Below are 21,277 nucleotides of genomic sequence, written 5' to 3'. Positions count from 1 at the left end.
ATTCCAGGGACACAAGGATGGTTCAACATCCGAAAATCAATCAACGTTATCCAACACATCAACAAAAAGAAATATAAAAACCATATGATAATATCAATAGATGCTGAGAAAGCTTTCAACAAAGTGCAACACCCATTCATGATAAAAGCCCTTGAAATTCTTGGGATACAAGGAACATACCTCAACATCATAAAGGCCATCTATGACAAGCCAACAGCCAGTATCATTCTCAAAGTTGAAAAGCTGAAATCAATTCCATTAAGATCTGGAAAAAGACAAGGATGTCCACTCTCACCACTGCTTTTCAATATAATACTGGAAGTCCTAGCCAGAGCAATAAGACAAGAGAAAGACATACAAGGAATCCAAATAGGAAAAGAAGAAGTCAAAGTATCACTATTTGCAGATGATATGATAATATACATAGAGAACCCCAAAAACTCCATGGAATAAAAAAAATTCAACTCATCAATCAGTTCAGTAAAGTGGCAGGATACAAAATCAACACGCAAAAGTCAGTAGCCTTCCTATACACAAACAATAAATCTGAAGAAGAAGAAATAAAAAAAAAACCCTTTTATTATCAAAACAAAGAAAATCTAATTCTTGGGAATAAATCTAACAAAAGAGGTAAAGGACCTATACAAAAAAAACTATAAAACACTGTTAAAAGAAATAGAAGAAGACACAAAGAAATGGAAAGACATCCCCTGCTCATGGATTGGAAGAATAAACATTATTAAAATGGCCATCCACCAAAAGCAATATACAGATTCAATGCTATTCCAATCAAAATGTCAATGTCATTCTTCAAAGAAATAGAACAATTATTGATGAAATTCATATGGAATCACCAAAAACCCCAAATAGCCAAAGCTCTCCTGAAAAAAAAAAAAAAAAAAAAAAAAAAGAAGGGAATGGAGGCATCACACTCCCAGACTTCAAACTATACTACAAAGCCATAATCATCAAAACTGCATGGTATTGGAACAAGAACAGACATACAGACCAATGGAATCGAATAGAAAATCCAGAAATAAACCCACAGATTTATGGTCAACTAATCTTTGACAAAGGAGCAAAGACTATGCATTGGAGCAAAGAAAGTTTGTTCAATAAATGGTGCTGGGAAAACTGGGTCGCTACATGCAAAAGAATGAAGCTTGACCACCACCTCACACCATACACAAAAATCAACTCAAAATGGATTAAAGAACTAGACATAAGACCTGAAACCATAAAATATATAGAAGGAAATATAGGCGAAACACTACGTGATTTGCACATCAAAGACATCTTTACAGACACATCACCCAAAGCAGTGATAGTGAAGGCAAAGATAAACAGCTGGGACTATATCAAATTAAAGAGCTTTTGCACAGCAAAAGAGACAATAACAAAAACAAAGAGAAACCCCACCAACTGGGAGAACATTTTTGCACCCAACACTAATGATAAAGGACTGATCACAAAAATCTGCAAAGAGCTGATGAGACTCAACAACAACAAAGAAAATAATCCAGTCAAAAAATGGGCAGAAGAGCTTAAAAGAAACTTCTCTGAAGAGGAAATGCAAATGGCCAACAGGCATATGAAAAAATGTTCAACATCACTTGTCATCAGGGAAATGCAAATCAAAACTACCATGAGATACCATCTTACACCAGTGAGAATGGCACATATTAAAAAAACTAGCAACAACAAATGTTGGCGAGGGTGTGGAGAAAAAGGAACTCTTCTGCACTGTTGGTGGGAGTGCAAACTGGTCCAACCACTGTGGAAAGCTGTGTGGAGATTTCTGGACCTATTAAACATAGATCTTCCATATGACCCAGCAATTCCACTCCTAGGTATTTACCCAAAGGACACAGAAACATCAATTCCAAAGAACACCTGCACCCCTATGTTTATAGCAGCACTGTTTACAATAGCTAAGCTTTGGAAACAACCCAAATGCCCAAAAATAGATGACTGGATCAAGAAGATGTGGTACATATATACCATGGAATATTACTCAGCATTCAAAAAAGATAAACACATGCAATTTGCTGCAACATGGATGGCGCTGGAAGGGATCATGCTCAGCGAAATAAGCCAAAAAGAAAAAGAAAAATACCGGATGGTCTCACTCATAGCAGGAATCTAGAAAACTTAAATAATGGACCAGGAAAATGAATAACTATAAGAAAGTGAAAATCAAAATCAACAAAAAACTATGAACCAGAGACACTTTTAGGGGGCGGGGGCGGGAGGGGAGGGATTGGGGTCAGAATGGGGGGCTGCAATTGTATGGGGAATATAACAATAAAATTTATAAAAAAAAAAATATATTACTAAAATAAAAAAATAAAAAAATAAAAAAAAAATCCATTAAAAAAAAAAAATACTACCAAATTTAATCTTTAAAAAAGGAAGTGGACTCTTGAGGTAGAACTTAGTTTTATCAGATAGGGTTCATTAAACCCATTTGGAGCAGAGGAAGAAAGGATGAGAGAGTGTTTAGAGCATGCTGTTTGTGGTTAATAGCAGTTAAATTCTTGGGTTTTTAGTATTTGTCCTTGAGAGATGGCAAGGAAGGCAGTTGGCAGATAGAGAAGCCTTGGTGTACATGTTATGGTGTTGGATTGGAGGTGTTGAAAATTTTAAGCACAGCAGTTTTAGAATGATGACTCCAGCAGTAGTGGAGAGGTTAATGAGAGGAGAGAACATCTGGGGCATGGAGTGTAGTTATGGTGTGGATGGAGCACTGCCTGATTCACACAGTGAGTGAGTACCCAATGGAATGAATTGAATTGGGATACAAAGTGTTTTTTTAAGGGGAAGAAGGAATTGAAGAGGCTTCCAAGCTTTTGTCCTGTTTGTTAGTTAATGTTAATGTGTATCAGTTACCTATCACCTTAATGATGCTGGGTAACAAACAACCACAGAAAATATATTAGCGGCCTATAGTAATGGACTTGTATTCACTTTGGGCCTATGGACACTTCAGCTAACCTGGGATGGACTTGACTAAACTCCACTGATCTTACTCATGCATCTTTGGTCAGATTAAAAGGTGACCAGGTGAAACTTGGCTGGCTGGTTCACATGAATGGTCACTGGCTTCTGGCTGAGGGAGGGCAGCTTTAGCTGGAAAGGCTGGTGACAGGCCCTGCTCCATGAGCTAATCCTCCAGCAACTTCCACAGAAATGGCAGCAGGGAGGACCCATGGGGCCAACACTTAAAACCACTGCTGAGTCACATGAGCTGATCTCTCACGAATGCAGTCATATGACTGAACCCAGAGTCAGAGTGTGAGGGAAATAAAATGTAGGTGGCAGAGTGTGAACTTTCTGCTATGAAGAAGCATAAAGACTATTGTTATAAAGACCTTACCACAGATGAGGCAAAATCATTAATTTAGCTGTAGAATTTTGAGTTTGAAGTGTATGTGAGAAATCTTGTTAGACGTAACCCCTATATAATGTATAATGTTGGTGGGGTTGAGGAGATGTGGTGAATTGATATTTTGAAAGAGATACATAAGGAGAAACAGAAAGCTTTGGTGGAGATGCCCTGAGGGTATGAGAGAGAGAGAGAGAGAGAGAGAGAGAGAGAGAGAGAGAGAGAGAGAGAGAGAGAGAGAAGACAATGCATGGAACAACCCTCAGGAGAGATGATGACCTGTGGGGTGAGAGCTAAGGGAATAGTCATCCTTGGTGGGGAGATTTCCTCTCACTGAACCACAGGAGGGTGGGAGGGAGATCAGTTTGGATAAGCAAGAGTTTGGGGGTGATTAAAACAAATTTAACAATATATAATCCAGAAACCTTATAATATCAAATATTTTCTTGTATCTCAGTAAAGTCTACTCATGATTTCATACTGTCAAAAATGCATGGATAAGTATAACTTATGCACTTGTATATTTTGGTAATACATGTCTGTTCTTATAGATTGATCTTAGTTTTATCCTTTATTAATTTATCCTGATGATTTATCTTTTTTTAGAAAAAAGTGATTTGAAATTCCTTCTCTTCTGTGTGAATCAGTCTTTTTTACCTGTAGGGTTAGGAGAGGGGCACAGGCCCTTCCAGTTTCTTCTGCTCCTTCCTTCAGTTCTGTGTGGGGGTCATCATCTTGCTACCCACCAGGGGTGGGGAGACCACCCAGAATGCACCTTGACAGCCTCCCCTGGAGGTGTGCACAGGTGGGCCCTGCCCCACCTGGCTCTCATATTCTACCACAGGTGTGGGTTCTGCCCCCCAAGTGCACATCATGGGGCCAGAGGAAAATGGGGTGCACGTGGTATGCACAGCCTCGGGCTGGTTCCAGGAGTCCCAGGTGCAGTGGAGAAACCCCCATGGGGAGGAGTTCCAGAACTTCTCCAAGGTCCAGACACAGGACACTGAAGGGCTGTTCAGCGTGGAGGCCGCTCTGGTGGTGAGAGACAGCTCTGCAGGGAGCGTGACCTGCTCCATCTGCAACCCCATTCTGCACCAGAAGGCCATGGCCATTGTCATCCCAGGTCAGCACTGCTCCCCCTCCCCACTCCCTGAAGGGTCAGAGGGAGGGGCCTGCTCGCCCAGGTGCGCTGGCCTGGGGTGTCCTGGGCTGTGTCCTGATGGGGTCTCTGTGGGGTCTCTGTCTGCAGAGCCCTTCTTCCCCTGGGCCTCTCCCTGGAAAGCTGGCTTTGCTGGTGAGCCTGCCCTTGCTGCTGCTTCTGCTCCTGGGGACTGCCTGCTACACCCAGAGAGAACATTCCACACAGATGCGGGAGCTGCAGGAACAGAGGAATCTGTGCCGGGCTAAGGAGGAGGCTCTGAAGGACACAGGTAAGGCAGGACAGGGGCCAGGCTGGTGAGTAAGACAGTGGTTGCTGAGAGGGACAAGCTGACACCAGAGCCAGGGCCCAGGTCCCTCTGCAGGGAGATCAGAGCAGGTGACTGGAAAGACCGAGAGAGGACAGTAGAACTTGGAGGCTTAGATGGGTCTGGAGGTGGAACTACCAGGACACAGAGAGAACCATTTTTTTTTTTCGTTCTCTACCTCACAGTTTTTATCCATAAGGATGGAGTTTATGCTTTTTCTTTTCTTTTTTCTTACTCTTTTAGATGAGTTCCAGGCAATTCTAGGTAAGCTCTGTTTTCCCTTCTGAACTCTCTGTGTCCCCTTCATAGGAGATTCTGGTTCTTAGCTCATCTGATTTCTGTGTTGCTTTTCAGACCGAAGGAAGGCAGCTTACCTGGCTGGTGAGTGATGCTCCAGATGTCCTCGGTCTCCTCTCCTTCCAGTGCCCAGGGGTCCGTCTCCTTTTTTGTCTCAGCACAGACATGTGGACCCTTCCCTGGGGTGGAAGTGGGAGCTGGTAGGAGACAGGAGCCTGCTGCATGGGCTCTCTCAGATCTGGACTGTTTGCCCCTACACCTACCAAGTCTGGATCTTGGTGGGTTGGTGACCACAGGAGTCTCTTGAAACCTGGGTCTCAGACCTTCCAGCCCTGACCTTCCCACCATGGTGCTGGCTTTCTGGCCTTCAGTGCATCTGGTTCTTGGTCAGCACCTGGAAGCAGAAGCAGCTGCTCTCAGGTTTTACAAATCAATTGACTCTTAAGTTTAGGAGCATGACTTCCTCCTGCCCTCTCTCCCCAGTACCCCACCCAGGGAGAGTCTGTTCTCTCTGCTCCTGAAGAAGCTCATCTGGAGTGATGGGAAAGGGAGGGAGGATCCTGCATGGGAGGGGGTGGGGAGACTTTCCATCTCTCAGAGAGTGTTTATCTCAGAGGAATATTTCACCTGAGAAGATGGGCAACTTTTACCCTGGAGCTGGTTTTATGGACATGCCATATTTTTATTTCATGTTCCCTTTAAATTCCCAGGTATATTTGTTACAAAATACTTACATATTTATTATGGACTAATGAATATATTACAACAACATCTTCTCATGTACTGCTTATGATCATGAAGAAACAATGAATTGTGAGTAAAACAGCAGTTTTTAAAGGCTGAGACCCAGAGGCACTCAGTGACTTGCCCAAAACCCCCAGCAGCAGCAGGCAGGGCTGGGTCAGTCTGTCCTGCAGGGTCCTGATCTGAGCCATGGATTTCCCACCACCCCCTGCTGTCTGCACAGGGCTGGGGGTCATGACCTCTGGAGCCTTTCCTTTACTCTCCCCAAAGTGTCTTAGGTATATAACAGGGGGAGACCAGGGTACCTAGATCACATGAGCAGGTGGTTGTGCTGAGGTCTTACCTAGCTGTGTGTTCCGTTTCAGCCTGGAGGAAGGCCCAGCTGTATGCCGGTGAGTGGCCCTGAGGGTCACAGGACCCCCTCCAGCCTCCTCTCTGCCCCTTCTCTATCAGGGGACCCCACCAGGAAGGGATTGGGGTTCATGGTCTCCTCTCACTCTGGAACTTCCATCTGAGAACTGCAGGCCTCCCCACTTGTGAGCACAGACCTGCCTCCACGTGCCCTGTCCTCCCTGCAGGTCATGGTCCTTCCTGTGGGTGAGGACAGTGGGGGTCAGTGTGAGGAGAGGCTGTGCAGGAACAACTGTATGGATCAGGCATGGCTGATCTCTAGATTTCAGGAGTCCTACTTCTCACCTAGGTAGCTGGTCTTACTAACTGAGCCCTTGGTTGGATCCTTCTGAACCCACAATTCCTGTCCTTCTGTGTATTCAGTTTTGTTTTTTCCTGTTTCCTCTTGTTTCTCTGTCTCCTCATGCTCTGATCCATTTGCAAGCTGAATTTTCCCTCTAAGCCTTTTTGGTTGCTGAGGAATCATTTGCTTTAGAGCAGATGTTCTGAGTCTGGGGTCATAGCTTCTGGGCAGGTTATGGACTCCTGGCTTAGGACCTATGAAAGACATGATTTTTTTTTTAAATATTTATTTATTTATTTATTTATTTATACAAGAAACGGGGTACAGGCCAGATTCAAGAGAGGGTGAGAGGATTCACCAGAGACAGAGTGGGGAACAGAACAGGCAGACTGAGGAAATACACTGCTGAGGGGAACAGCAGGAGAGACAGGAGAGGTCTGCTGCGCCATGTGGGACCCTCACCAGCCAGCCGGAAACAAAGAGGTGCTGCAGAGGCTGCGGGAAAACTTCACAGCGAGGCTCTCAACTGCCTGTGCCACCAAGGGAGGCCCTGAAAGACATGAATTTATATGTAAAATCCTGGATGTGTGTATGTTTCTATAAAATGATGAAATATGTAATCTGGGATTGTTCAGAACCATTGCCTTCCATTTTAGGAGAATTTTCTGTTGGCTGAATGTCTGAGGGTCATATTTATTATTTACTTCTTGGAGATGAAGTGTGAGGATTGGAAAAAGAGGGACCTAGAATGGTTATAATCATTTCCAGGACAAAGGGTAGGGAGACATTTAGGAAATTGACATCCAGATGGCGGAGGAGAGGTGACGGGAAGGAAGAGAGGGTTGGGTTGGAGAAGTGCCTTCTGGAGGTTTGGATCCACAGAGGGACTGAAGGGAGGCCAAAGAGCACAGTCGCCCTGTTTGAATTTCGATAGTGCAGGGGCTGTGCAAAACTTGGTCATGGTATATATTGGGCTCCTTGACCCCTTTTTGAAGTACTACAGTAAAATTACATTTTTATGCACCATTTTTTGGCAACTATCTAATGGAGTTTGTCTTTGATATGAACCCCTCTCCCCACCACCCCCCGGTGCTCCCAAGACAGGGCCTGCACCTGAGGCCTGAGTCAGATGCCCTTTCCCTGCTCAGGGGTTTGTTTATGGTCCTGGACACAGACCCTCAGTCACAGAGAGGGGGGTTGTGGGGGAGGGGTCTGGGACCAGCAGTGTGAGGACCCTCCTGAGAGTCTCCCTGGTTCCCCTGGTATTTATTTCCACAAAGTGAAAATCATATGATCTCTTTACCATCATTCCAGGCTCTGCTGAGTTTATATGTCATGTATTTTAACATAGACATATTTTTGTTGGCCTGCCCCCCTTTTATGTAAAGATACACCAATTAATACACTAGAATCAACATTTTCAGACTCACATGTTCACATATGGATACAGGTATTATCTCATTTATAAAGTTGAAAAATATTTTCTGAATTAAAGTCTTGCCATAAATTATAATTGACTAATCTCAAAAATAAAATGCCACTTCTCTTTTCTACCTTTCGTCCTTCTGCCTCTGTTCTTGTTTTCTTCTTCTTCTTTTTTTTTTGGTGATGTGGTAAAGTAGATAAGTACAATTGGATGTCAACTGAACTCTTAATTAAAACAAGGAAATTTATTCGTTCATTTCTGAGCTCTTAGAAAAATTTTAACTGGAGAAAAAGAGCAGAAATATCCAGTGATAAAAAGCATGGCCTGTACTTTCTGAGCAGTGCAGAACTTCTTACCCAAACCCTCATCCTTCTGTGTTGATAAAGGGGAGCCCTTGGCCAGCAGCACAGGGCTGAGGGCCTGACTTCCTCACCCCTGAGCCAGAACCAGAAGTCTGAGGCTCGAAACACAACTTTCTCTTCTGTTGTTTTTTAATACATATATTTACATTTTCAAAAAAACTTTATTTAATTTGAAAACCAATCAATTTTAAAACTCATTTTTTTCTCAGAGAAGTCACAAGGACCACACATGTGACCTTTTTTCTTTTTTACGTGACCTTGTTTCCTATCAACAGCACAACAAAGATCAAAATGCCAATTTGTCTATTTTTTTCATTTTATTTTTATCTTAATATTTTATTTTAGTTTATCTTTAATGAAGCACTATTTTTCACACACTGGACTCTGCCAAGTTTTCTGAATGAACTTGTATAGGTGTGATTGGTTGTCACATACTTATACAAAATATGTGCAAGAAAATGTTGTTCATCATGTCTATAAATGTGGATTCTGGATTCTCCTCTCTACCCCTCTCTCCTCACACAGTGGGGAAACTCACGCTCTCCCCTGACAGCCTCAGAGTCTTGCTGACCTGAGTGTCTGACCTGAGTGTTGGGGAATGACCTGCTTCCTCCTTGCCAGGCAGGTGTGGGTTAGGGGATGACATGCCCTTGGGGCTCTGCGGGAGAGGGGCCTGTGCTCCCCTTTCAGTCATTTCAGGGGCTCCCCTGGGGCCACTGGTCTAAGAGCCTGTGTGGCACATGCTGAGGGGGGCAGGGCTCGTCCTATCTGGTCATTAGGGCTCGTGGGTGACCCTCCCTCCAGAGCAGAGTCATGGTCTGCATCTGTCTCTGGTCAGCAAATTGGTAAACCTTCTGGTTCCTTCCTCCTGTCCCACCTCCTTGTCCTCTTCTCCATACCCATCCTTCCCTCACTGCCTACTCTCCAGCCAACCCTCTCTTCCTTCATCACCCCTGGAGCAGGTGACACTCCTGGGTCCTCGTCTCTCCACATGCATCATGGGGTGCTGGTGCTCCCTCCAGATCCTCCCCTGCTAGGGCCCTGATCATCTGCCTGGGCCCCCACATGGGGCATCAGAGCTCCAGCTGCTGCTGACACATGTCACCACACCCTGAGCAGCTTCACCCACACAGTTTATCATCTCACACGCCTGCAGGGCAGACACCTGAGACCTCGTCCTGGGACTAACTCCAGGGTCTGGCAGCTCCCTCCTTCCAGGAGCCCCTTCCTCTCCCAGGATCTAGGGCCCCCTGCATTGATGGAGCACCCCCATCCTTGGTCTACACAGCCTGCCCTGCAGCCTCTTTATGGCCCTGCTGCCGTCACTATGTGACTGTCTCTGAGCACAGGTATATGGGTCATGGCTGTTAAGGCTCATGTGATTGGTTCCCCTGATATTCCACAAGAACACCCCTGTTTCCAGGTCTCTGTACCACCTGCAGATTTTTCTCTCCTCTTTTAGGTCACATCTTTACAGGTTCGTGGGTTCATATCATCTTTGCAGACATTATTCTGTTTATGCAGAGAGTTTTTTGAGAGCTATTTCTAGGCTATTCTTGGAGGAAATTGAGGAGTCAATCCACTATTTCTTTGTTGTTCTTTCTCTATAGGGATGGCTTTGTTCCCACCACCCATGAAGATGTGAGGAGATGTCAGTAGTGTTTGATCTTCCCAATGTGTGTCCATGTTTCCTACTGTGCACCTCTTTCTCCCCCTAGAACTCTCTCCACCCCCTTCTAAGTGGACAGGGCCCTCTGCTGCAGTGTCCTGAGTATCCTAATTCATGTTACCTGCATGTGCAGCTCAGTCAAGGTGTAGCTCTTTCCCTGTGGCTCAGAGATAGCCTCCACATTCAGCTCAATTACTTATTTATAAGTATGTGCAGCTTTTGAAATTTTTATCTCCATAACACTTTTTTTAAAAGATTTATTTATTTATACAAGCACTGGGGTACAGGCCAGAGTCGTGGGAGGGTGAGAGAATTCACCAGAGACAGAGCGGGGAGCAGAACAGGCAGGACCAAAGAGGAACAATGGGTGAGACAGGAGAGATCTGTCGCGCCAAGTGGAATCTCCCTGGCTGGCTCAGAATCGATCAGGTGTTGCAGAGGCTGCGGACAGCTTCACAGGGTTGCGCTCAATCCACTGCGGCACCAGGGAGGCCCTCCATAATTTTTTAAGAGAACCATATTTGCTGGATGCGTGTGTGGCTGGTGACTTGAAAAGCATTATTGATGGTCATATCTGGGTAAGGCCTTTCTGTTCAGCTGGTATCCAGTCTCTCAATCTCTGTGCATTAAGCTTTATAATTTAACCCTCATGAGTTTTTTTTTAAATGTATTTATTTATGCATACAAGAACTGGGGTACAGGCCAGAGTGTGGGGGTGGTGAGAAGATTCACCAGAGACAGAGGAGGGAACAGAACAGGTAGAATGACTGAAATACACTGCTGAGGGGAGCAGCAGGCAAGACAGGAGAGAACTGCTGTGCCACGTGAGTCAGCACCGTGGCCGGGGATCTAACTCGTGCTGCAGTGGCTATGGATAGCTTCATAGTGCTGCACCATAACCCCTTGAGGCACCAGGGAGGCCCTCATGGAAATGTTGAAGCATGACGGTTGGGATGGGTGTGTGTGTGTGTGTGTGTGTGTGTGTGTGTGTGAATCAAAAAGATAAATACATTAACTAAATATTAATGAACACTTTGCACTATAAATTCTGTGTAACTGTCTTGTAGAAAACTAGGCCTGAACCCTGATGTGTCAGTATCTAGAGTCTCTCATGTGACATGTGTGTCTCTTGCAGATTGGCGGAAGGAGCAGTTCCGGGTCTGTGAGTGACTCTGTTCTCTCTGGGGCTGCTCAGCTTCTGGCCTTTCCTTCTGTTCTCTGTGTGGACCCAGATTCTGCACCCTCCATGGGAGTGAGGTGGGTGCAGCTGTGACATCACACAGCTGGCTGGGATGGGGGGGTGACTGGTTATGGGTGCTAATGGGGCTCCTGAGTCCTTGGAGTCCAGGCTGGTCCCCAGGGGTTTTGTGGCATATCTGACTCCCAGTAAGTCTTTTGAATCCTTCTCTTGTTTTAGGTTCTATGGACTGGGGTCACAAGGCTTCCATTTCAATAAATACTCCCCCCCCTCAATACAGTGACGTATCTGTGGTGAGGAGGTGTGTGCCCATGTTATGAGGCTGGGGGCCTTGCACTATGTTTTCTTCTCTCCACAGGGTCTGTAACAAGTGTTTCCAGTCCAAAAACTGTGTTCTCCCATAACAGGAAGAGTGTCATCTCTAATTACTACGGTTCACTTTTGGGACGGAGTGTTTTGGGCCTTGAGGGCATCACATCAGGATGCTGTTACTGGGAAGTTGAGGTCAGGAGTAGAGACAGATGCAAGTGGGCTCTGGGCATCTGGAGGAAAGATGAGAAAATGAGATACAGCTCTGTGTCCCCCCTGAATGGGTTCTGGACTATGGGAAAGGAAACAACAGGTTTTTCAGCCTATTCTGATCCACTTTCTCACTTATGTCTTAGGCAGGTTCCCCACAGGGTGGGGGTTTTCCTGGACTATGATCACGGGGACGTCTCCTATGACATGACTGATGGCTCCCACATCTTCTCCTTCCCTCCTGAGTCCTCAGGGACTCTTCTCCCATACTCTGTCTGTTATTTTGGTTATTTAGGAGAAGTGTCCCTGACCCTCTGCCCCCTGGAGCCTGGGCCCCAGAAGCCCTCTGTGCCATGAACAATCCTCCTTCTCTGGGGGAGCCTGTGAGTCCCCCAGGGGAGGGGATCCCCTCAGGCTCTGGTGTGGATGGGGCTCCCCCAGGGCCTGAAGCTCCCCTCCTTCCCTGCACCCCTGAGACCATGTCCCCATGAGGCCCCTTCCCTGTCCAGCCCTGCCCTGGGCTCTTCTTGGGGCTGCAGGTTCCCTGGTGGACAGACCTCTGGGTGAGTCCCGAATGCTGGAGTCTCGTCCTCCTGCTCTGAGTGCAGTTTCCTGGGCCGTGGCTAAGAGAACAGTCAGGTCAGGCCTCTGCTGGGGTCACAAAGGATACAATTGTCTTACTTTTAACTGGTTTGGTGTGGGATTTACTTTTCCATTGGAAATACTTTTTCATTTGGTAAAGAAAACATTTTCAGGGATATGGTGAATGATGGACAATTACTTAACATGTTTCCCATTCTGGAATGGAAGAAATACACCTATTTTTCCAAACTTTAGTACATTTCTGTTTCTAGTTAAAAACTTGTGCTATGTTAATTTAGCAAATATAAGAGAAGGATTTGTGTTCCCATTTTGTGTCAACACTAGCTGGAAGGAAGACTTCAGATGAGAATGAAGAGGCTGACTCAGGGTGACTTGGGGAACTGTGACCTGAGCTCCAGGTGTCCCTGTGCTGACTTGGTCCTTCCACGTCCTGAGGCAAAGGGTCACAGGAACCACAGCTGCCAGAGGAAGCAGGATCCTGAGCCCCAGACCTGCAGGGAGGAAGGTGTGATGCCTCCCCCAGGGGACACTGACGTGGTTCTGGTGGGAGGAGACAGAGAAGGGGGAGAGGTGATGGTGTCAGACATCATAAAGATGTGTGATAAATTAAAAAAAAATAATAGTTTTTGCATTTTCTCTTCTTGCTGTGTGAACTAATTTTTATTTATTATCCATTTCTCTCCTCTTTTTTCTTATTCTTATACTTCATATAAGCTTTGAAACTTAGGTTTATAATGAGTTTTTTGGGAAGTAAAGAAAAGGATTATGAATAAATTTGAGAAATTAATAAAATAAAATGTGAGCTACAAAAGATTGGGTCGGGCTGTCTTGTCATTTTGAGGTAAGGCCAACACTTCTTCACTCTTAAACTGAGCTTTCTCTTGATTGTTGAAAACATAGTTGTGTTGTTTGGTGGTAGAATTGTATGTAAATGGTTCATGTGGAGCTGAGTAGTCACAGGTGTGGACTCTCCCATCACTCACTCATTGCTTCCTGGCCCACATCCCCCACGTGCCCTCCTGTGTGACCTGGAGCTGGACCCCAGGAGCGTGTCCCTTGGCCCCTGCACAGTGTCAGGATGAGCCCTGGAGGGGACACTCCAGTCACAGCCGAGGACACGCATTTCTCCTGGTCGTACTGCTTTTCTTCTGGGTCCTGTGACGTGATGTTTGTGTATTTATTTTTTTACCCAGGTGTTGGTCCTCCCTCAACTATTATCCCTGAAATGCTTCCTTCTATAGTTAAGAAAAGCTATTAAAAACCCACAAATAATGATGAAATTGGGTGTCATGTCTTTTCAGTCACATCTAGGGTGTTGCAGAGACTGGTTAATCAGATATAAAGTTATGCAATAATCTAGTGAACATGTAGTGTTTGATTTGGGTTCTTTTCATTCATTAAGGATGTGTTGACTGACGTCACATGCTTTCTGTTCAGTAGAGAAGATAAATCCCAGCATTAGTTTCATTCCCCATAGGATGTTAACGACTTTATTCTTTATCTCACCATATTTATTTTAAACTGCCTTTTCTGCTGAACAATAATGAAACTATTTTTCATTATCCTCTCTTTCTTTTAATCTACATTTTTTTTGTGAGTGTATGGAGGGGCAGGCTTTTAACTCCCCCGGTCTTCTCAACTAAGCAGACTAAAAATAAATTTTAACCACCGGGACATATTTGGAAAATTCCTTTCTGTTCACTCAGTATCTTTAACAGTGGCCTTCATTTGTTGTAAAAATTGTTAAGCAGAGTAACTCAATGCATTGCAAACCTGAGCAAGTTAATTCAACTTCCTTGCAATAAAATTTCACCATCCTGGGCACAGACAAAACTGCTAACAACCCAAAGGGTTACTGTGAAGGATTAAAACGAAAGTGTTTCATAAACAGGGAAGGCTTAGGTGGTAAGTGCTTTGAGTATTATCATATAAAGAAAGGCACTGTTATTGCAGCATTACCAATTCTGTGTCCCCATATGAATCATCCTAGATTTTTTTTCTCTTTTTATTACCAGAGCTTACTTTCTTTTTTTTTTGGGGTGGGGGGGAATACTATTTATTTTATTTTTTTTTATTTTATTTTTTTATAAATAATAAATTTTATTTTTATATTCCCCCATACAATTGCAAACGCCCCATTCTGACCCCAATCCCTCCCCTCCTGCCTCCCACCCCCCAAAAAGTGTCTCTGGTTCATAGTTTTTGTTGATTTTGATTTTCACTTTCTTATATTCATTTTCCTGGTCCCTTATTTAAGTTTTCTAGATTCCTGCTATGAGTGAGACCATCCGGTATTTTTCTTTTTCTTTTTGGCTTATTTCTCTGAGCATGATCCCTTCCAGCGCCATCCATGTTGCTGCAAATTGCATGTGTTTATCTTTTGAATGCTGAGTAATATTCCATGGTATATATGTACCACATCTTCTTGATCCAGTCATTTTTTTTTTGGCATTTGGGTTGTTTCCAAAGCTTAGCTATTGTAAACAGTGCTGCTATAAACATAGGGGTGCAGGTGTTCCTTGGAATTGATGTTTCTGTGTCCTTTGGGTAAATACCTAGGAGTGGAATTGCTGGATCATATGGAAGCTCTATGTTTAGTAGGTCCAGAAATCTCCACACAGCTCTCCATAGTGGTTGGACCAGTTTGCACTCCCACCAACAGTGCAGGAGAGTTCCTTTTTCTCCACACCCTCGCCAACATTTGTTGTTGCTAGTTTTTTTAATATGTGCCATTCTCACTGGTGTGAGATGGTATCTCATGGTAGTTTTGATTTGCATTTCCCTGATTACAAGTGATGTTGAACATTTTTTCATATGTCTGTTGGCCATTTGCATTTCCTCTTCAGAGAAGTTTCATTTTAGCTCTTCTGCCCATTTTTTGACTGGATTATTTTCTTTGTTGTTGCTGAGTCTCATCAGCTCTTTGCAGATTTTTGTGATCAGTCCTTTATCATTAGTGTTGGGTGCAAAAATGTTCTCCCAGTTGGTGGGGTTTCTCTTTGTTTTTGTTATTGTCTCTTTTGCTGTGCAGAAGCTCTTTAATTTGATGTAGTCCCAGCTGTTTATCTTTGCCTTCACTATCACTGCTTTGGGTGATGTGTCTGTAAAGATGTCTTTAATGTGCAAATCCCGTAGTGTTTCGCCTATATTTCCTTCTATGTATTTTATGGTTTCAGGTCTTATGTCTAGTTCTTTAATCCATTTTGAGTTGATTTTTGTGTATGGTGTGAGGTAGTGGTTAAGCTTCACTCTTTTGCATGTAGCGACCCAGTTTTCCCAGCACCATTTATTGAACAAACTTTCTTTGCTCCAATGCATAGTCTTTGCTCCTTTGTCAAAGATTAGTTGACCATAAATCTGTGGGTTTATTTCTGGATTTTCTATTCGATTCCATTGGTCTGTATGTCTGTTCTTGTTCCAATACCATGTGGTTTTGATGATTATGGCTTTGTAGTATAGTTTGAAGTCTGGGAGTGTGATGCCTCCATTTCCTTCTTTTTTTTTTCAGTAGAGCTTTGGCTATTCGGGGTTTTTGGTGATTCCATATGAATTTCATCAATAATTGTTCTATTTCTTTGAAGAATGACATTGAAATTTTGATTGGAATAGCATTGAATCTGTATATTGCTTTTGGGAGGATGGCCATTTTAATAATGTTTATTCTTCCAATCCATGAGCAGGGGATGTCTTTCCATTTCTTTGTGTCTTCTTCTATTTCTTTTAACAGTGATTTATAGTTTTCTTTGTATAGGTCCTTTACCTCTTTTGTTAGATTTATTCCCAAATATTTGATTTTTTTTGTTTCGATAATAAAAGGGATGTTTTTTTTTATTTCTTCTTCTTCAGATTTATTGTTTGTGTATAGGAAGGCTACTGACTTTTGCATGTTGATTTTGTATCCTGCCACTTTACTGAATTGATTGATGAGTTGAATTAGTTTTTCTGTGGAGATTTAGGGGTTCTCTACGTATATTATCATATCATCTGCAAATAGTGATACTTTGACTTCTTCTTTTCCTATTTGGATTCCTTGGATGTCTTTCTCTTGTCTTATTGCTCTGGCTAGGACTTCCAGTATTATATTGAAAAGCAGTGGTGAGAGTGGACATCCTTGTCTTGGTCCAGATCTTAATGGAATTGCTTTCAGCTTTTCACCATTGAGAATGATACTGGCTGTTGGCTTGTCATAGATGGCCTTTATGATGTTGAGGTATGTTCCTTGTATCCCAAGAATTTCAAGGGCTTTTATCATGAATGGGTGTTGCACTTTGTCAAAAGCTTTCTCAGCATATATTGATATTATCATATGGTTTTTATATTTCTTTTTGTTGATGTGTTGGATAACGTTGATTGATTTTCGGATGTTAAACCATCCTTGTGTCCCTGGAATGAATTCAACTTGGTCGTGGTGAATTATCTTATGGATACATTGTTGGATTCTGATAGCTAAAATTTTATTGAGGATTTTTGCATCAGTGTTCATTAGGGAGATTGGCCTGTAGTTTTCCTTTTTTGTGTTGTCCTTATTCGGTTTTGGTATTAGTGTAATATTGGCTTCATAGAACGTGTTTGGTATTGTCCCTTCCTTCTCAATTTTTTGGAAGAGTTTGTGAAGGATAGGCACTAATTCGTCTCTGAATGTTTGGTAGAATTCATTTGTAAATCCATCAGGTCCTGGGCTTTTGTTTTTGGGGAGGTTTTGGATTACCATTTCAATTTCGCTAATTGTAATTGGTCTGTTTAGGTGTTCTATTTCTTCTTTATCTAGCTTTGGGTGATTGTAGAGTTGTAGGAATTTGTCCATCTCCTCTAGATTGTTGAACTTGTTTCCATATAACTGTTCATAGTAGTTACTGATTATTCTTTTGATTTCTGCTGTGTCCGTTGTGATTTCTCCTCTTTCATTGATGATCCTGTTTATTTGTGCTTTCTCCCTTTTTTCCTTTGTGAGCCTGGCTAGGGGTTTGTCTATTTTATTTATTTTTTTCAAAGAACCAGCTCTTGGTTTCATTGATCTTTTGGATTGTTTTTTTAGTTTCAATTTCATTTATTTCTGCATTGGTTTTTATTATTTCTTTTCTTCTACTGGTTTTGGGTTTTTTTGTTGTTCTTTTTCTAGATCTTTGAGCTTCGAGATTAGGTTGTTTCTTTGAGTTCTTTCTTGTTTTTTGATGTGAGCTTCTATTGCTATATATTTTCCTCTTATTACTGCTTTTGCTGCATCCCATACATTTAGGATATTGGTGTCCTCCTTGTCATTCAATTCAAAGAATTTTTTAATTTCTTCTTTGATCTCCTCGTTAGTCCAGTGGTCTTCCAGTAGTGTGGTTTTTAATCTCCATGAGGTAGGATAGTTCCTTGCCTTCTTTTTATGGTTTATTTCTAGTTTGATGCCTTCATGTTCCGAAAAGATGGTTGGTATGATTTCAATCTTGGTGTATCTGTTGATGTTTGTCTTGTGCCCCAGTATGTGATCGATCCTGGAGAATGGTCCGTGTGCGCTTGAGAAAAATGTGTACTCCATTTTTTTTGGGTTTAGTGTTCTATAGATGTCTGTTAAGCCCAAATGCTCTAGGTCCTTATTTAGAGCTTTAGTTTCTTTACTTATTTTTTGTCTTGTTGATCTATCCATTGTTGATAGTGGTGTGTTGAAGTCTCCCACTACGTATGTGTTTTCTCTGATGTCTGTTTTCAGAGAGGACAACAGTTGTCTGATATATTTTGGTGCTCTTTCGTTTGGTGAGTATATGTTAATGAGGGTTATTTCTTCTTGAAGTATTGTCCCCTTGATCATAATGTAGTGACCGTTGGGGTCTCTTTTTATCTTTTTGAGTTTGAAGTCTGTTTTATCTGATATAAGTATAGCTGTTCCTGCTTTCTTTTTTGGCCCATTTGCTTGTAGGATTGTTTTCCATCCTTTGACTTTGAGTCTATTTTTATCTTTTGTAGCTAAATGTGTTTCCTGGAGACAGCAAAAGGTTGGGTTTTGTTTCTTAATCCAGGCTGCAACACTGTGTCTTTTTATTGAACAGTTTAGTCCATTTACATTTAGAGTTAATATTGATATGTTCGCATCTGTATTTGCCATTGTGTTTGTCTTTCCTTTGATTTTATTTATTTATTCTTTAATAACTTTTTTTTTTTTGGTCTTCTTTCGTTGTTATTCGTCCCTCTGAGGTTCTGGCTTTAGGATTCCCTGTAGTATTTTTTGGAGTGGGGGTTTAGTCGTAATGAAATTCCGGAGTTTCTCTTTGTCTGGGAAGGTCCATATTCTTTCTTCATGGAGGAAAGAGAGCTTTACGGGATAGAGTATTCTTGGTTGGCATCTGTTTTCTTGGAGTCTATTGACTATGTCCCTCCACTCTCTCCTTGCCCGTAGTGTTTCTTCAGAGAAGTCTGATGTCAGCCTGATTGGTTTTCCTTTGAATGTTATCTGTTTCTTCCCTGTTGTCAGCTTCATTATTTTTTCCTTGTCCTGGATTCTTGGGAGCTTTACTATTATGTGTCTTGCTGTGTTTTTCCTTTCGTCGTGGAAGTTTGGTGTTTTTCTTGCTTCTTGTATATCAATTTTCAGCTCCTTCTTCACATTTGGGAAGTTCTCTTCAATTATCTCTTTGAATATTTTCTCTGTTCCTACATCTCTCTCCTCTCCTTCTGGAATTCCTATAACTCTTATATTTCCTTTCCTCATGGAGTCAGATAGTTCCCGAAGTCTTTGTTCATTCTTTTTCCTTCGTACTTCTCTTTCCTTTTCTGTTTTGGTTCTTTTTATTTCTGTGTCTTCAAGAGTACTTATTCGTTCTTCCATTTCATCTATTCTGCTTTCATTGCTTTTCCCAGAGTTCTTTAGTTCCTCCATTAATTGTTTAATCTCCTGCATTTCTTTTACTTCCCTCTTTATTTACTCAATTTCATTCTTCTGACCATTGTTTTCCCTTTTTAGGGACTCAATTTCCTTCTTCTGATCTATCACTTTTTTAATCATGACAATTTTAAATTTTCTTTCTGGAAGGCCCAGAAGTTCTTCCAAGTTGCTGTCGTTGCAATCTGGGGAGTGGTTTTCTTTTTGTGGTTTGCTTCTTTCCTGAGGAGTTGTTAGGTTGCGTGTGGTTCTTCTACTCCCTACTGTCTGTTTTCTAATTTGTCGTATGCATTGGGACACTGTGTTGCTCGGACTGGCTGGCATCTTGGGTGAACTTCTCTGCTCCCCTCTGGCTCCACCAGGAGCCATCTCTGGCTTCTGGGGGAGCTTTCTGCTGGTTTTAGGCAGTTTTTACTGAAGAAATGTCCCTGTTCTAAAATGGCGAAGCGGGATGCAGTCCCTGCGCCTCCGGTTTCAGGCACACTCTTCTGCGCACCCGGTCTGCCCTGGCCGTGGGTGCCTGTTCCCTCTGTGGGCTCAGACTGCTGGTCGGAAGGGGCCTGGCATGGGCTAACTTCCCAGCTGGCCACTGGGTCCTCCAGAAGCCTTCTGCCCTTTTCAAGCAGTCTTAAGAAATTTCCTGTTCTATGGGGTGTTAGTGACTTTTTTTTTCTGGTCGCTAGGTGGCGCCAGAGATCTCTCCTATTGTCCTTGGGGGGCTGTTTTTTCGCCTCCCCCCAACCCGTGGGACAGGGAACAGAGCAGGAATGGTAGGGTAAACCTCAACAGCTTTGGTGTGCTGTGTCTGCCTTGTGCCCCACCGTCGTGGAGAACCCACGCCCCGAATTTCGTGCCCCGGGTCTCAGTTCAAAGCCCTCAGTTCTAGGACGCGGGCTGTAGCCCAGTTCAGTGGCGCGGGAATGGCGCCTTTTGCACCCCGTTCCCGTGCCTGGCCGCCTGGCTCCTGCTCACTCAGTGAGGGACTTTCACCTCCGTGAGGGCCTCCATGCGTCTCCCCGCAAGCCTAGGTCGCAGGCACGGGGACCTGGGCAGCCACGATCCTGGTCCGCGTTTGCTTTTCAAGCGCGCCGAGCACGCCGCTTTTCTGCGCAAGCTTATGGGCAGCCCGGGCTGTGTGCGCGTCTCCCGGGGTCTTTGTTCTTCTCTAATGGCGCCCGGAGCCATTTGCTCACCGCCGTGCCGCGGGCGAATCCTGCAGGGTTCTCCACAGCTCCCGTTCACAGGGTGTGGTGGCTGCAATAGTTTCTTTCCACTCACAGTCCCGCTTGCTGCGTCGTTTGTTCTTGTTGGCCGTTTTGGTTTTTTGTTTTCCTCCTCTCTGCGGGTCGGAGAGTGCCGCCTCTGTGGGCGGGGGAGGGGAGCAGGGTTCTGCGCTTTCCTCCCTTCTGGTCCTCTTTTATGGCCACTTTCTTCTTCGGGTAGTTTGCTGGAGTCGTCCGTTTATCTTCCGTGTCCCAGTTCTCACTGGGACCTGCCGCTTTTCCTCCCTATTAACTTTTTTAATGGGAGATCTTACTCGCAGCTTCTCCTCGCCGCCATGTTGCTCCGCCCTCCTTGATTTATTCTTAAATGTTTACTCTAACAGCTACCATACTAATTGCTACATCCTTGGGAATTAGCCCTAGATAAACAGGAATAATTTAGCAGGAGTCAGCTAGGGGCCTCCTGGCTTATCAAAAGTTTTCTCACACTAGGAGCCTGGCTCACCTCTGACACTTAACTGTTACTACTAACCTTAAGGTAAAAGAATTTCCTTCTCCAACTAGTCTTTGCCTTAAGGGCCACATCTCCATACTAAAAGACTCAGCCAGGGATGTTTACAGCCTTTTGTTCCTGGAAGTTTTTTCACTTGTTAATGTAAGGCCAAATGTTGAATTGCTGCCTTTTAGCATAGGCCTACTAATTTTATAAAAAAAAGTAATATTTGTATCATGCAGTGCCATTTGTCATCAAATTGGTTATTCAGTAATTGATCAGTGTTTGTAGTATTACTTTTAGATATGTATATTTGCTATGGTAGAAACTAGCCAT

Source organism: Talpa occidentalis, unplaced genomic scaffold (genome assembly GCF_014898055.3).
Source record: "Talpa occidentalis isolate TD23 unplaced genomic scaffold, MPIMG_talOcc4v2.1 talOcc4.2, whole genome shotgun sequence".
NCBI lineage: Eukaryota > Metazoa > Chordata > Mammalia > Eulipotyphla > Talpidae > Talpa > Talpa occidentalis.
This window is presented reverse-complemented; position numbering follows the sequence as displayed.